General features: G+C 42.2%; 1 pseudogene; it reads left to right on the forward strand.

Annotated features, from left to right (window-relative positions):
• The first annotated feature begins 6,245 nt into the window (after window positions 1–6,245).
• LOC141573044 (NADH dehydrogenase [ubiquinone] 1 alpha subcomplex subunit 3 pseudogene) lies at window positions 6,246–14,805 on the forward strand (annotated as a pseudogene).
• Window positions 14,806–15,276: the final 471 nt, after the last annotated feature.

Raw genomic sequence — 15,276 nt, forward strand, 5'->3', positions numbered from 1 at the left:
GAGTCATACAGCCCTCGATTTGAATTCTGTCTGACTTTGCCCTTTGTTAAGTACATGCCCTTCCTAGTTACTTAATATTTTTTGGTCTCAGATTCTTTATATATGAGAATAATATTTCTCTCTCCAGGCTGCTGAGATGCAATTGCCAAGTCATATGCATTAAATAACTGTTTCTTTTCCAAAGTAAGTTAAAAATGAGAATTTGTGTCTAAAACTACAAACCCATAGAGTTTGTTTGGCTCCAGATGCAAATATGGCTTTCACCAACTTCATAAACAATAGAGAAAGAAGGCCTTAAGAAAGGACATGCAGAAAGGGAAAGGATAAGAGAAGAGGAAATATTGCTCTCCTTCCATCCTTCATGTACTCAGGAAATTCTTCCCAAAAGAAAGCATGACCTGTTTTCGTCTAAAATTTTGCTCTTCTCTGGTCTGTGCTGGCTTGAGAACATATTTCTTTTTACCAAAAGATGAGTTCACAGTAAATTACTCAGAAACATATGGATGAAATTTCCCTTAAGCCACTCAGGGGATTAGAAATTAAGGGAAAGAGTGCTTGGCGAAATGCATTTGGGGTTTTGCCAAACCTAAACCAACTGAGAAATAGTTAAAACACAAGGCAGAGCTCAAATGCTGCCAACTGTACCCATCTTAGCAGGACAAGGATTTATAATTAGGGCTGCTCGGAAAAGCAGTGCCTCACAGGTGGCAAAGGACACAGAAGCCTTTGTCCTTAAGGTCTCAACGGGGCTGCTGTTCCCCAGATGGACCCTTTACAATGTCCACACCCTCTTAATCACCAGTGTCCCAAAGCTACCCCCTCAGCTGCACGGTTGTCTTTCACACCAGGTCTCTGACATTCTCTCCAGGCCTCTTTTGTTTCCAGGCCAGGCTGGATGTTTCTCACAGTGGATTCCTGGATGAGGGGGAACAAATCTTGAATTACAGTGAATAGCTGTAATGGGGAAATATGACAAAGCAATTCCCTACTCTGACATACACTTTTTTTTGTCTTCTGTCTCTTACCTTTGTCACCTTTCCACATTTTTCTGCTTTGCATGCACTTCTTTTTCTGTAAATGAAGGGACTGGATTGGCTGTTTTTCTTTTCTCATCGGTACATAGTGAGTATTACAATTTTAATACATTTTTAAAAAAATTAGTTTCAGGTGTACAAAACAATGTAATAGTTAGACATTTAAATCTCTCACAAAGTGATAACCTCCATCCTCCAATCTACTACCCCTCTGACATCGTATATAGCTGTTACAATTCCAGTGACTCTATTCCCTATGCTGTACTCCACATCCTGTGACTATTATATACATCGCCACGGGGATATGAAAGACAGTTTGGGGAATATAATCAATAATGTTGTAAAGATTTTGTAGGTTGTCAGATGGGCACTTGTCTTATTAGGGGGACCACTTCATGGACAGTGTAGATGCCTGATCACTGCGCTGCACACCTGAAGCTGAATAATATTGAGTGTTAACTATAATTTTATACACACACACACACACACACACACACACATACACACACATATATAGTTATGGATTGGCTGTTTTTCAAACTGTGCTGCTGAGAGCCTTTTAAAGGCTTGGCTGGGCCCAGTGGAGATAGTAAAAGGGGCTCTCTTTAGAAAAGAGGAGGGGGTTCTAGCTTAAGATTTCACATGAAGCAAGGGCTCTGGGGTTAAACAATTTGAGAATCATGAGACTAGACAAAGTCTTGGTCTCTTCTGACGAGACAGTTCTGGTGTCACACGCCACACTTCTCAGTCTTCATTCCTGACACCAAATATTACTAAAGATGTGCACCAGCTTCTCTCTCCAGCATTTGTCAGGGTGTGCCTGTGTGCCGGGCCTTGTGCTAAACACTGGGCATTTAGCAGTGACCAAAACAGACCTGGTCCCCATCCCATGGAGCTAACAGACTAGTTGGGGATACTGGCATTAAACAAGTGGGTACGTAAATCTAAATCAAGATATATTCTCCTTGAAAAACAAAATCATGGTTGAAGTCTGAGTAGACCTGGGGTTTGAGAGATACTACAGAATGCTTCCTGTTCAAAGCATCTCCCCTGCCAGCCTGGCTTGCCACTCTATAGACTGGCTGATCACTGTTAAGTCATTGGAGGTTTCCATTAAAAGTACCTCTTCCATTTGACAGGGCAGGGTCAAGAAACACAGAGTACTAAGGAGCTGATGGGTTGAGCCAGCAGGTACTTCAGAAAGCAAAGAGGACAGACTTGGGAGAACAGACGGGAGGCTTTAGGTGGATGAGGGAGAAATGGTTTACTGCTTGGTGGGCCTGGTGGGGTGTGAGAGGTTCAGAAAGGAGGTGACCCAAAGTTCAAGTGAAGGCCATGCCAATGACTCCCTTCATTGATTTCATGGTTGTATCTAGAACTCTTCTTAATTTCTTTTCCCCATTTCTCAGTGAGTTTAATATGCCATACACAGTGTTAATTCATTACTAAATCTTAATCCTATTACTATTCCTTTGCCTCTGTCTAGCTCTTTCCCTTTGTACATTTTATAAAGAGAAAAGGGATTTAAAATAATTTCTGGATACATTTGCATGGTTCTTACTGTAGGTAAAGGGGCATTGTCCACCAGTTTTGGTCTGTGGCGTACCTGATTGCTTATCTGGGTGTGGGGGGGAGCTAGGCAGAGGGGACACTGGCTTATTGACTTAAAGAGTTAAGACTCCTGTGGGGCACTAGATAGTAACATTTTTCTAAATCTAAACTCAGCAAAGGCGAGGACCTGTTGTTATTGACAGAAGGTCAACCCTGCACAGTTGCCAATACCAACACATGCTATGAAACCTAAACTTATGGAGAGAGAAGACTGAAGCCAGATCTGGTGGAAGGAGAATCCTCAACAGTTCATCTCTCAGGACCTGTGATCCACAGGTAGGTTGTAGTGGTGTTAGTTGCTATTACTCTACCACCACCATGACCATCACCACCATCACTATTGTAACTGTCACCATCACCACCACCACCATCCCCGTCACCACCATCATCACCATCACCACCATCACCACCAACACCACCATTACCACCCATCACCACCACCACCACCATCACCACCACCACTACTATCCTCACCACTACTAATTGAGTCACACATGCTTCTATTATTTTTGTGGGTGTTGAAAATTAAAACTTTATTCAAACCAATTCTGGGAAGAGATATCTAATTAGAGATACTTTTTTTTTTTTTTTTTGCAAATTTGTGCTACAACTAGATTAGCAAACTGCTGCCTGGTAGAGAAACTTAGCAGAATTGCTTTAATGAAGAATGATTTGTATTTGACATATCAGTTTTTTGGTAGGGAAGTAGTTGTTTCTTATCTACTTAAGCAATATTTGAAAACAGAGTGTCCTTCTGCATTGCCTGAAACTATCCTCCAGAGATTTGTTTGTATTACCAGTTTATTTAGCACACTCTTTCTGCTTAGCAGCCACCCCCACTCCCCAGACCCTGTCCTTTTAATTAACAACCTGTCACTGTATTTCAGTGTTTCTGTAGAGGCACACCAACTGAGCCACGATGAGTCAAAACATATCACTTGACATAGAAACAATATTTGCTGAATTTCACATACAATTGGGCTGGTCAGATGAACTGTTTCTTGGGGACCAGAAATTAAACCTAGGTGAGCTTATGTGAAAGACTGGGAATCAAGGTGTGCAGAGGGTGAGAATGGCAGGGGATGAGGGTGGCAAAGCAGAGTTACAGGATCAAAAGTCGATGGCTGGCCTCTTGTTTTAAACCACCACTTTTGTGCTTCCTAGCTGCCACCTGACAGAGGTAGATTTTTTGCATGGGCCCATTAATGTGTTCAATTAACACCTAATCACTAACTTTTAACATATGCCCCATATGGTTCCATGCTCTAGGGATACAGCAGTGAACAAGGTATCTGCCCTAATGATGCTTACATACTGGTAGAGGAGAAAAACAAAAACACATAAACAAATTGTTAAATGTAATTCAGGTTTGGTAAGTGCCGATAAGAAAAATGAAGCAGGATTTGGACAGAGCGATGATAGATGATGGCGTATATGTGTGTGTTTCCATTGGATAATTTAGTTAGGTTCATCAAGGAAGGCTGCTCAGAAGGGATGACCCTTGAACAGAAAGACCTGAATGAAATGAGGGAGTGAGTCATGTGAATCTTCCTGGGCTAAAATGAAACCACGTATCGCCATTATTATGAACTGACCTAAGTCAATTTGGTCACGATGCACAGCTCGTAGGTTCTTGGTAGTTTGCGATAAGCTATTGAAAGAAAATTGAGGCAAATAAGGGTGAACTATTCCCCTACAGCTTTCTTTTCAGTTTGTAAAGAAAGTAAGTCTTCTGCCAAATTTGGTCTTTCATACAGAAATTTATTAAGCTGATTTTTAGTATCAGGTACAAATAGTTTATACAAACTGTTTGGTAAGCTCATTGGAGACTCAGCACTCTCCTTAGGAGCCCTTTCTGCTGCCTTGCTTGAGAGGGTCCCTTGAAGTAGAGGCAACGACACACTAGAAATAGGATTCTGTGACACTGAGTCTCAGCAACAGGTGCCCAGAACGCCTCCTAACCGGTGCACGTACACTGGACTGTACAGGATCAAGCCTCAGACCCATCCTGAAGGCTACACATTTGTGGTGCTTAATTTTATGTTTCCACTTGGCTAGGCTATGGTGCTCAGATGCTTGGTCAAACACCAGTGTAGATGCTACTGTGAAGGCCTTTTTCAGATGTGATTAACCTTCGGTTAGTAAACTCGGAGTAAAACAGATTATCTCCATAACGTGAGTGGGCCTCATCTAATCCGTTGAAGGCCTGAATGGAACAAAGACTAAGGTATCCCAAACAGGAAGGAATACTGATTCCAGAGTGCAATACAGAGATTCTGCCTGAGTTTCCAGCCTTTGGACTCACCAGTTGACTCAAGAGTTGCAACAATAACTTACTTGAATTACCAGTCTACCACCGTGCATTTTGGGTTTTGAACTTGCTACCCTCTATAATCACGTGAGGCAATTCCTTAAGATAAATCTCTCTCTGTCCCTCTCATTAAATATATATATATATATTTCTTTTTTTTTCTTTTCTTTTTTTTTTTTCTTTTGGTTCTATTTCTCTGGAGAACACTGAATCATACAGATTTTGTGAGATGCAGTTGTAACAAATACCTAAAAATGTGGAAGTAGATTTGGAATTGGGTAAGGGTTGGGGCTGGACAAATTAGAAGCCCATGGTAGAAAATGTCTAGATTGCCTTGAAGAAATTGTTGGTAGAAATATGAATGTTAAAGGAGATTCTGGTGAGAGCTCAGAAAGAAAAGAGCTGTAGAAAAAGTTTCTATTGTCTTAGAGAATACATATATCAACACAAACAGAATGTTGCTGGAAATATGAATGTTAATGGTGACTCTTGTGAGGTCTCAGAATTTGGGACACAGACACAGACAGGCATGGAGGCAAGATGATGTGAAGAGACACAGGGAGAAGAGAACCACTTATGAGCCAAAGAGAGAGGCCCAGAACAGAACCTTTCCTCAGCCCTCAGAAGGAACCAACTCTGCCAACATCTTGATTTTGGACTTCCAGCCTCCACAGAATGGTGTGATGATAAATATCTGTTGTTGAAGCCCCCCAGTCCGTGGTGCTTTGTTACGGCAGCCTCGGCATGCTAATACAGTGCTGTAACCCTCAATGCTTTCCTCCAGCCTATCTGTCACCAGTCAAGTTCTCTGAGCAGGTGCTAAGATAACATATGGGATGTGAAATGTTGACTGAGGATCAAACCCTGTAAAAGGAGGGGAAAGGACCCATCATCAGAAACACATGTAAATGACACGAAACCAGTTAACATATATGGCCAGCTAGTTCTGCTTAAATAAAACAAACTCAAAATAATTGAATATCAGTAAAGTATAAATGATCTTTAAACTTCATTTATCCTTATTGCACTTGTTTCCCCTTATTAGTTTATAGAGAGTATGGCATAATTAGGGGTTTATCTATTTCCATATTGATGGAGCTTTATTATGTTATTTAAAACTTGAAGGGAATTTTAATGCTAATTACAATAGATTATGAATGTTAATAAAATAATATTAATAATATTCAGTTAGAAGAATTTAAGTTAAATAAAATTTAAAGTAAATATTTTTTTTTTAATAAAGGAGGAGGTAGGAATCGAGATTGGGCAGAGGGAAAAGTTGAGTGATAATGCACAACCGAGGAGGCCTCAACAACCCAACGTGAGCTCCAGACTGAATACTGCCCATCAAGGTTGTCGTGCGTTGGGTCAAAATGACTGAGACTTTTTCCCCACCTTGCTCAATCACTGCAAGGGCTGTCCCAGGAAGGGTAGCCTCTGGCAAGGAGGCTCTCTACAACGGAAGCCAACCATGAAGGAGAGGGCAGCGGGATGTGTCTGCCAGTCACACACCCCACATCCGGGCAGTGAGCCCTTCCTGGAAGGGGGAACCTAGCCACACATCTGTGTCTTCCATGCTGCTCATGGAATAGTCAAGAATGAGACCTGGCTGAAATATTTTAGCTAATCTACATATTTTGAATACCTTTATTTCACCACTGAGAATCCATTTCTAATATTCATCATACTTATTAACAATGAACTAATTTCAACCATAAAAATCCATTTCTGACATTTACAATGCTAATTAACAAAGCTCAGGTATTCAGTGAGACCTCAGTCACCAAAGCTCTTGAGGTGGCTGCCTCTGGAGTGTGGCTTTTCTATAAAATACTAGCTAACTACCCTGGAGGGGAATGTCCCATTAGAGCAACAGGCAGCCCTTAGAGCAAAAACTAAAGCTTCAACAAATGAGTACGTATATAATATGACCAACTCTACCTTGCAGAAATATTTTAAAGTAAATCACAGCCATCCCAACAGACAAGATGAGGTGGTCGCTTACCTCAGTTGGTTAGAGCACTGTGCTAATAACACCAAGGTTGCCAGTTCAATCCCTGCATGGGCCACAGTGAGCTGCACCCTCCTTAAAATAAAATAAAAAAATGTCTTCCAACAGACAAGATATGTTTGTCTTTGGGGTCTTTGACACCTACTCTCTCTTCTTGTCCAATCAGACTGTCTTAGGGATTATTCGGTTGCAAAGAACACACACCTACTGGAACTAGTTGAAGTTTAATGGGTTTGCTGTCAGGATACAAGTATTCGACAGGCAACCAGCGGACACTGAGATTGGCAATGAAGCCTCTTTGGACCACTCAGAGTGGAGCTGGGGTGTTGAGATCTCAAACTTTCCCTGTCTCTCATGGGTCTCAGGCTCCTCTTCTCCTCTCTGCTTTTCTCTGTGTGTCTGCTTTTGTCTCCCATTTCTGCCTTTCTACTTACTCACCGGCAGACTTCCCCAGTCTTCATTCTACAGAACCACCATCATTTGACCATCTCCATGTCTCTTAGTTCAATGTCTTGAGAAGGGGGGGAGGGGGCACGAAAGGAGTAAATATAACTGGCACAGCCCTGCGTATGGTCTGCGGTCCCTTGAAGTATTTAAGCACTATGGTCGAGCCGTCTGTGGTCAGGGGTATGGTATGAGCAGGCTAAACGAGGCTCATCCTTCCAGGGGCTGTGGGAGGACAAATTCCCCAAGAAGAGGGTGAAAATGGGGAGGCTCTGTCTGACCAGCATCTCTGGCATGCCACTCCAATCCTACTTAGTGCAGTATCTTGTCAGAAAATTCCCTCACATGCACTCTCCTGTGTGTGTGTGTGTACACACATACATGCATGCACGCCACATGTAGTCAATCAAACCAAGCCAAGAGTTACTGCCATGTGTTCCAATTATAATACTCAAATATGCACATAATGTTTCTTTTTCGATCTGGTTCATAAAGAAATGTCTTCTCATTATCTTTCTCTGAAACCTCATCTGCTACAGATACCAACTTCTTGGATGCAACCCAGGGAAGTCTGAATTGACTCTTCCTCAGTGTAGGCCACTTCTATCAAATCCGGGTGTCACCATGGCTAGAATGGTGCAGTCTCTCCCTCCCAGACCACACATTGTCAAAGTCTGTGAGTCAAGTAGTTCACGACCAGCCCTACTCTAGAGTAGACTCTCCAAGGAAACTCTGGCCTCTGTCCCAGCTCAACAACTAGACCTCAGCATAAGCTATCAACCTGGGGATGTGACTCATGAAAGCAGAGCTGTTCTGTAGCCTGGATGCATGGAAACCTCAGATCGTTTTCACTGTGTTCTTTCATGCATGTTTGCATCATTTGCAATTTCCCAGGGACACTGGTGTGCCAACTAATCTTATCAGCCAGGCATCCTTCAGCAGGCATAGCAAGGAGTCGAGGGGTAGCCTGTGTCCAATTGGCTGGAGTTGCTCACTTCTGCCTAGGGCACAGACAGGAACAGCCCCTGGCCAGGCTCGCAGGCTCTCTCCCTTGCCTCATATCCCTTTAACAGAGGCAGAGCCTTTATCCCCACCCAGTCAGAGGAAATACAGAAAAAGGAGACACATCTCAAGCAGAAAGGACCCTGCCAAATTCAAAACTTCAGAAATACTTAAATAGAAAAGGCATACAGTTCCTTCCCAGACCCCATTTGTTAGGTGGTAGGAATAAGGGAGACCTGAGTAAAAACCTATATTTACCTGTTCTCTTTCCCCTTCCTCTCTCAAGTTCATATGCCCAGAGAACTCCTCAATTTTATGAATAATTAGATGTTTGTTAGAATATTCTCTCCTGAAAGTCTGTTGGAGAAGTGTCTGAAACTGAGGGTACTGAATAATATCTTTCTTCTTTTCAATTTCACCTCAACCTATCCACCATAGCAAGTATTCCCAAGGGCCAAGGGGTCTGGACCTGTGTGCCTAGGCCAGTAGTACTGCCCGTTACGGCCCAGGAGACCTCCACCTGCGATAGGGCAGGACCATGGGGCATTCGGGCTGCTGTCCTTTGCTGCCCCCAGGGGTCTGTGTTTGTGGGCCATTCCACATGCCAACTTTGCCATAGAGCGCCTCACATAGAAAGGGGACCCATGGCTCTTGGATCAGCCATTGTCCTTAGGGGTCCCCTCGCGGCAGACCCCTCGTCTGGCTGGATCAGTCATCTGCCTTCTCAGCCCCCCTTCCCAGGCCTTTGCCTAGGGATCCACAGGGGTTGGGGCTCTTCTTATCTCCCCAAACAAAGCCCACAAAGCATTCATTTATCCTGTCCCTTTTTCCCACAGTCAAGGTGGATGGTTCATTGGTGAGTGCTGATGGCCCATTAGGGAGATCCCTGAGCTTAAAACAGCAAAAGGCCTGTCTGCTCTCTCTGAGAGCCAGGAGCACACCTTCCTGAGGAACCAGAAACCCCTTCTTTCCTTCCTGAGGAACAATTCCTCCCCAACCCATCCGCTTAGTGATTGACAGTGGGTCTTCTTGTTACAGCAGCAAACCACAAACAAAAGAACAAATCCAAACCAAACCAGATTTAATTTTCAGTTCTGTAGGTTCTTTCCCTATACTCCTAAATACAAACACTATTTCCAGTTACTTTTCTTTCCAATGAATCCAGGAGCAGTAATAAGAGAGAAGTGGCAGGAGAGAAGGGCACAATTCTATTAAAAGGACGCATGTGCTACCTACGTATGTGGGTGTTCTGTACGGTTCAATCGTCGGGGGCAGAGGGACTATCAGTGTAGTGACCTGGAACCCAGATTCTGGAGCCCATTCGCCGGGGTCTTGATCCTGGCTCTGTCACTTCCTTAGATGTGTGACCTTGGGATAGTTACTGAACTTCTGTGTGGCTTGGTTTCCACATCTAGTAAAATGGGGGATAATATCAGTACAACTGTCTCATAGGGTTATGGTGCGGACTAGACAAGTTAACACATATTAAGTGTGTAGCACAGTGTCTGGCATATCGAAGAACTGGGTAAAATGATTGCTCTGTTATTACAGATAGCTATGATACAATATTTCTCTTTCTGTCACTATAAACTTGGTTATCACAGCTTTTAAGTGGCAAATCTAATTTATAATTTATTTATAATGAACAGCGGCTACTTCCAAAAAAGATTTAAAGTGGCTGAACAATGGTGTAACTGGAGAATTCATCAATGAGGGTCTTGTTTTTAGTTCTTTTGTAAAGGATAATTTTTGACTGGAGGGGAAAACTGCCTTCTTTTCTGTTTGTTTGTTTGTTTGTTTGTTTGTTTATGATGGTGGTATAGTGGAAAGCCCCCTAACCCTTAAACAGGAGACCTTGATAAAATAATGGGAACGATGCAGTGCTCAGTACCTCTTGGTGGAATGCAGGAATATTGTTTTTGAGCAGCTATGGCGTTCCAGGGCTGGACAATTTACATAGATGGTCCCTTTGAGTTTTGCAATCAGCTCTGCTGTGGAGAAGGCACTGTTATTTCCACTTTGCAGATGAGGAAGCAAAGTCAGGGAGTTTAAGTGACCTGAGCAGTTCATGAAACAGGTAAGTCAGGGAGCAGGGTTCAAGGCAAAGTCTGAGGCCAAAGGCTACCTGCTCTGCCTGCACCCATCTTCTGATTGGGCAAGATGCTTAGCTTCTCCAGATTCTACAGAGGGAAAATGAGGGGAGCTAGTACTCCTGGCTCTTCACATCTGGATGAGGAAGCATAGGTCCCTTGCCTGGGTATCTAACAATCTAAGCTTGTGGAATTCATATCAATTTTTGACATGCAAAAGAGGCTGTAAACAAAGAGCCTGACCTTAATTCAAACACGAAGTGATTATGTTTCACAAAGAAATGTAAACAGGGCTTTAATTGATTCATGTGCTTGCAATTGGTGGTTCATTTATTACTGTCTTCTCTGTAATAGCCTCCATCTGGGATCTAGGGACTGGGATGCTCTACAGAACCGTGACACTGGTTTGAGCTCAGGTCCAACATTTCTTCGTTGATTCATTCATTTGTTTAACAAGTTAATGGTGCTGTGACTGGCACTGGGCTACAATCATGAACAGAGCAGCCATGGCCCTGCTTCATGGCGCTCACAGTCCAATAGGCTGTAATATGACCACACAAAGAAATAGACACAGTGAAAACTCTGGTGAGAACCACGATGAAAGGAACAAAGGTGCTTGGAGGGAGAGTGATCGGCAGTGGGTGATCAAAGAAGGTGTCTTTGAAGAGGAACATTTAATCGGAAATGTGCAAGTTGAAAAGGAGCCAGTCGTGGGGAAGTGGAGAGTGTTTTCTATAAAGTAACATACATGTATTAGTGATTTACTGCTGCTGCTATTATTAACAACATTTTTAGAGTAGGAGAAAGATAGCAAGGCTGAGAATCTAGAGGCCTGCCTCCCTTCCTGGAGCTCTACTAACCAGCTTTGTGAGCTAGGCCGTAGTTTAAATTGTTTTCTTATCTAGAAAATACAATGCTTGCATAACTCAACTAGAACATCTCTGTGGTCATTTCAGCCTCTAAAATTCTATAGTTCTACACAGTTGTTACATTTTCTAGTTGTTTAAGGAAGCCCTGTGAATGTAATTACCTAGATGTCAAGAAAACTTTTCATGAAGGGTAGATATGTCAGAAGCTCAGCAAACAAAGAGTTTTCTTGTTTTTAATATAGTGCAGGCTTTAAATGAAGATTAGAGTGAGTCCAGAGGAACACAGAAGCTGTTCAAAGCCCAATTGCTTGAATTGGAACTTAGTTTTGATTGTAGGTTTATCCACCATCTAAACACACACACACACACACAAAAATCTTATATCAAAGGATAATATGTTTCTGAAAAGATGCATATTAAGTTAAATTTTTGTAAATTGAAATATTTTGATTGCACAGAATAACTAAAATTTTTTTGATTACAAAGGTATTTTTTAAAAAGAAAGAAAATCCTTATAAGTCCTCAAAGCCAAGCAAAACAAATAAATGCAACTCTAAATTTTTATATTGTAAGAATCCACATTATTATTTATTTGTTTTGAAAATCAAGATATTTTTTTCTTTTGGAGATCAGTTTTAATGAGATATACCTAAAAATAATTATGATGAAATAATAAAAATGATTTTCATATGCTATTTGTGAATTTTGTATGTTATTTTAAAATTATGCTTCATGTACAATAAGTCTGGTTATCTGACACTATTAAGCAGGAGTCCTGATTTATAGGTATTTTTATCAAATCTATTTATGCCAATGGTTTTGGAAATACAACATAACAAAACATCTTTGATAATAATACCATCATCTACTCAGTAAATACGTGTGTCACTTGGCAATAGACCATATGAGCTTTACATGGCAGAACTCCTTATAAACAAAATCAAATGGTAAACTGGCAAAATATTTGCAATGCATACTTATTACAGACAAATGCTAATTTCCTTAACATGTCAAGACATCCTACAAACCAGTAAGAAATATACCAATAATCCAATAGAAAAATGATAGAAATGAACAGATAATTTACAAAAATGAAACACTAGTGATTCTTAAATATTGCGAAAAGATGCTCAACTTCACTCATAAAAAGGGAGATGAAAATTGAGGGGCCGGCCCGGTGGCTCAGGCGGTTAGAGCTCCGTGCTCCTAACTCCGAAGGCTGCCGGTTCGATTCCCACATGGGCCAGTGAGCTCTCAACCACAAGGTTGCCAGTTCAATTCCTCGAGTCCCGCAAGGGATGGTGGGTTCTGCCCCCTGCAACTAAGATTGAACACGGCACCTTGAGCTGAGCTGCCTCCCGGATGGCTCAGTTGTTGGTTGGAGCGCGGGCTCTCAACCACAAGGTTGCCAGTTCAATTCCTCCAGTCCCGCAAGGGATGGTGGGCAGCGCCCCCTGCAACTAAAAATTTGAACACGGCACCTTGAGCTGAGCTGCTGCTGAGCTCTCGGATGGCTCAGTTGGTTGGAGCCTGTCCTCTCAACCACAGGTTGCCAGTTCGACTCCCGCAAGGGATGGTGGGCTGTGCCCCCTGCAACTAGCAACGGCAACTGGACCTGGAGCTGAGCTGTGCCCTCCACAACTAAGACTGCAAGAACAACAACTTGAAGCTGAACAGAACCCTCCACAACTAAGATTGAAAGGACAACAATTTGACCATTGTTCCCCAATAAAATCCTGTTCCCCTTCCCCAATAAAATCTTTAAAAAAAAAAAAAAAAATTGAAATGAGACACCATTTTTTACCTAAAAGATTGGCAAAAAGAAAAATGTCTGATAACACTACGTTGGAAAAGATTTCAGGGACTCTCCCACACTCTCCCATGTTATCAGTAGGAGTATAAATTGAAACAACCTCTTTGAAGAATATTTTGGCAACATCTACCAAAAAGTTAAATGCACATTTCCTTCAATTCAGCAATTCCATTTTTAGGAGTTTAATATACAAATATACTCTCACAGGTGTGATGTTATGTATACCCAAGGATGTTTATTACAGCATTATTTGTAACAGAAAAAATTGGAAACAAAGCAAACATCCATTAAAAAGGGACTGGATAAATCATATATGGCACACATACCCAACAGACTACTACTGTGCAGTTATGAAAAAGAATGAGGCTGCTCTACGTGCACGGATATGTTAGAATTTCCAAAATATATTAAGATTAAAAAAAAAAATCCTAGGTAAAGTACTGAGTATATAACTGGCTTCTATTTGTACTAAAGCAAAGACTATGTAGATGAGTATATGTTTGCATATGCACAGACTATCTCCAGAAGGATCAAAAGACTGACAATAACGATTGCCTCTGAGGAGAGAAAGAGCTTCTGGGATACGGTGGGAGCAGCAATATTTACTTTTCATTGATTATTCTCTTGAATACTTGGAATTTTGTATTGTACGCATGTATTACCTATCCAAAAAACATTCTTTTTATAAATTGAGCTTCCCCCAGGATGTCAGCTGGCAGAATACCACAGGATGCGCCACACTATTTCATAGCTCTGCACTGTTTATTCCCTTGTGGAATGGCCTTTACCCCTCATTTCTAGAGCTCACTCCTGCCCTTGGAAACCTTCTGGAGCAGTCACACTACCCGTCTGAATTTGATGCTCTTCCCCGCACTCTGTCATGCCTCTGCAGCCTGCTGCATGGCTGCAGCGTAGCACATGGCCCACCTGATTGTAATGGTGGATTTTCCATTTTGTCGCTGGATTAGGTTTGAGCTCCTTGGTGGGAGGACATGTCATATTAGACCTTACAGTGCCCAGCGAGGCGCCTGACACATAGGAGGCTTCTATAGGAGTGACGGCGGACTGGATGGATGGAGAGAGTGCTGCTTCTAGAGTGTCATTTCCTGTGGGCAGGGAATTTTGTCTGTTTTATTCTGTGCTGTAACCTTAACATGCACAACAAGGTGTGACACACAGTAGGTATTCAATATTTGTTGAATGAATACAAGAATGCCACCTAGACAGAGAAGAGGGAAGAAGTGAGAAACAGGGAGGCCTACAGGTTGGGGCAGGACTCTAGGAAGGCCAACAAAGGACACGAGAGGAGCTGGTGTCAAAGCCAAGTTAGATGTTTGCCTACAAGAATGGTCTGGTAGCTGCTGCCTCAGCAGCCAAGATGGTGGCAAGATTGCATTCCTCAAGAATGCCTGGGCCAAGGAGCCAGTGCTGGTAGTGTCTTTCATCATTGGGCGCCTAGATATAATTCTGCCCCTACTCAGCCCTTCCACCAATCACACTGTCATGATCAATCAGGCCATACTCCAGCTCCCAGCACCCTCTGAGACAATGGGAATGGCTGACGTGCCAGCCACCCCAGACTGCCAACGCCCAAGCTTGGAGTGGCCGAAGAAACTGTGAGCATCTCTGTTGACAGGGAGGAGACCCTCCCTTTTGGGGCCCCCAATAAAAGTGTGAAAACCAACCCCAGTAAAAAAATTATCTTGAAGAGTTACCATATGACTCAGCAATTACACTCCTAGGTATTTATCCAAGAGAAATAAAAACACATGTTCGTGCAAAAACTTGTATAGGAATGTTCACAGCAGCACTATTTGTAATAGGATAAAGGAGAAAAAACCCCAAATGTCCATTACTGATGAATGGACAAATTAAATGTGGGTTATCCATACAATGGAATAACAATATTCAGCAACAAAAATAAGTGATGCACTGATCCATGCTACAACATGAATGAGCCATGATAACATTATGCTGAGTGAAAGAAGTCAGTCAAAAAAACCACAGGTTGTATGATTCCACTTATATGAAACGTCCAATACAGAGAAATCTGTAGAGACAGGAAGTAGATTCGTGGTTGCCAGGGGCTGT

This window comes from Rhinolophus sinicus, chromosome 4 (genome assembly GCF_057876585.1).
Source record: "Rhinolophus sinicus isolate RSI-liver-muscle chromosome 4, RSI-T2T, whole genome shotgun sequence".
In the NCBI taxonomy this organism is placed as follows: Eukaryota; Metazoa; Chordata; class Mammalia; order Chiroptera; family Rhinolophidae; genus Rhinolophus; species Rhinolophus sinicus.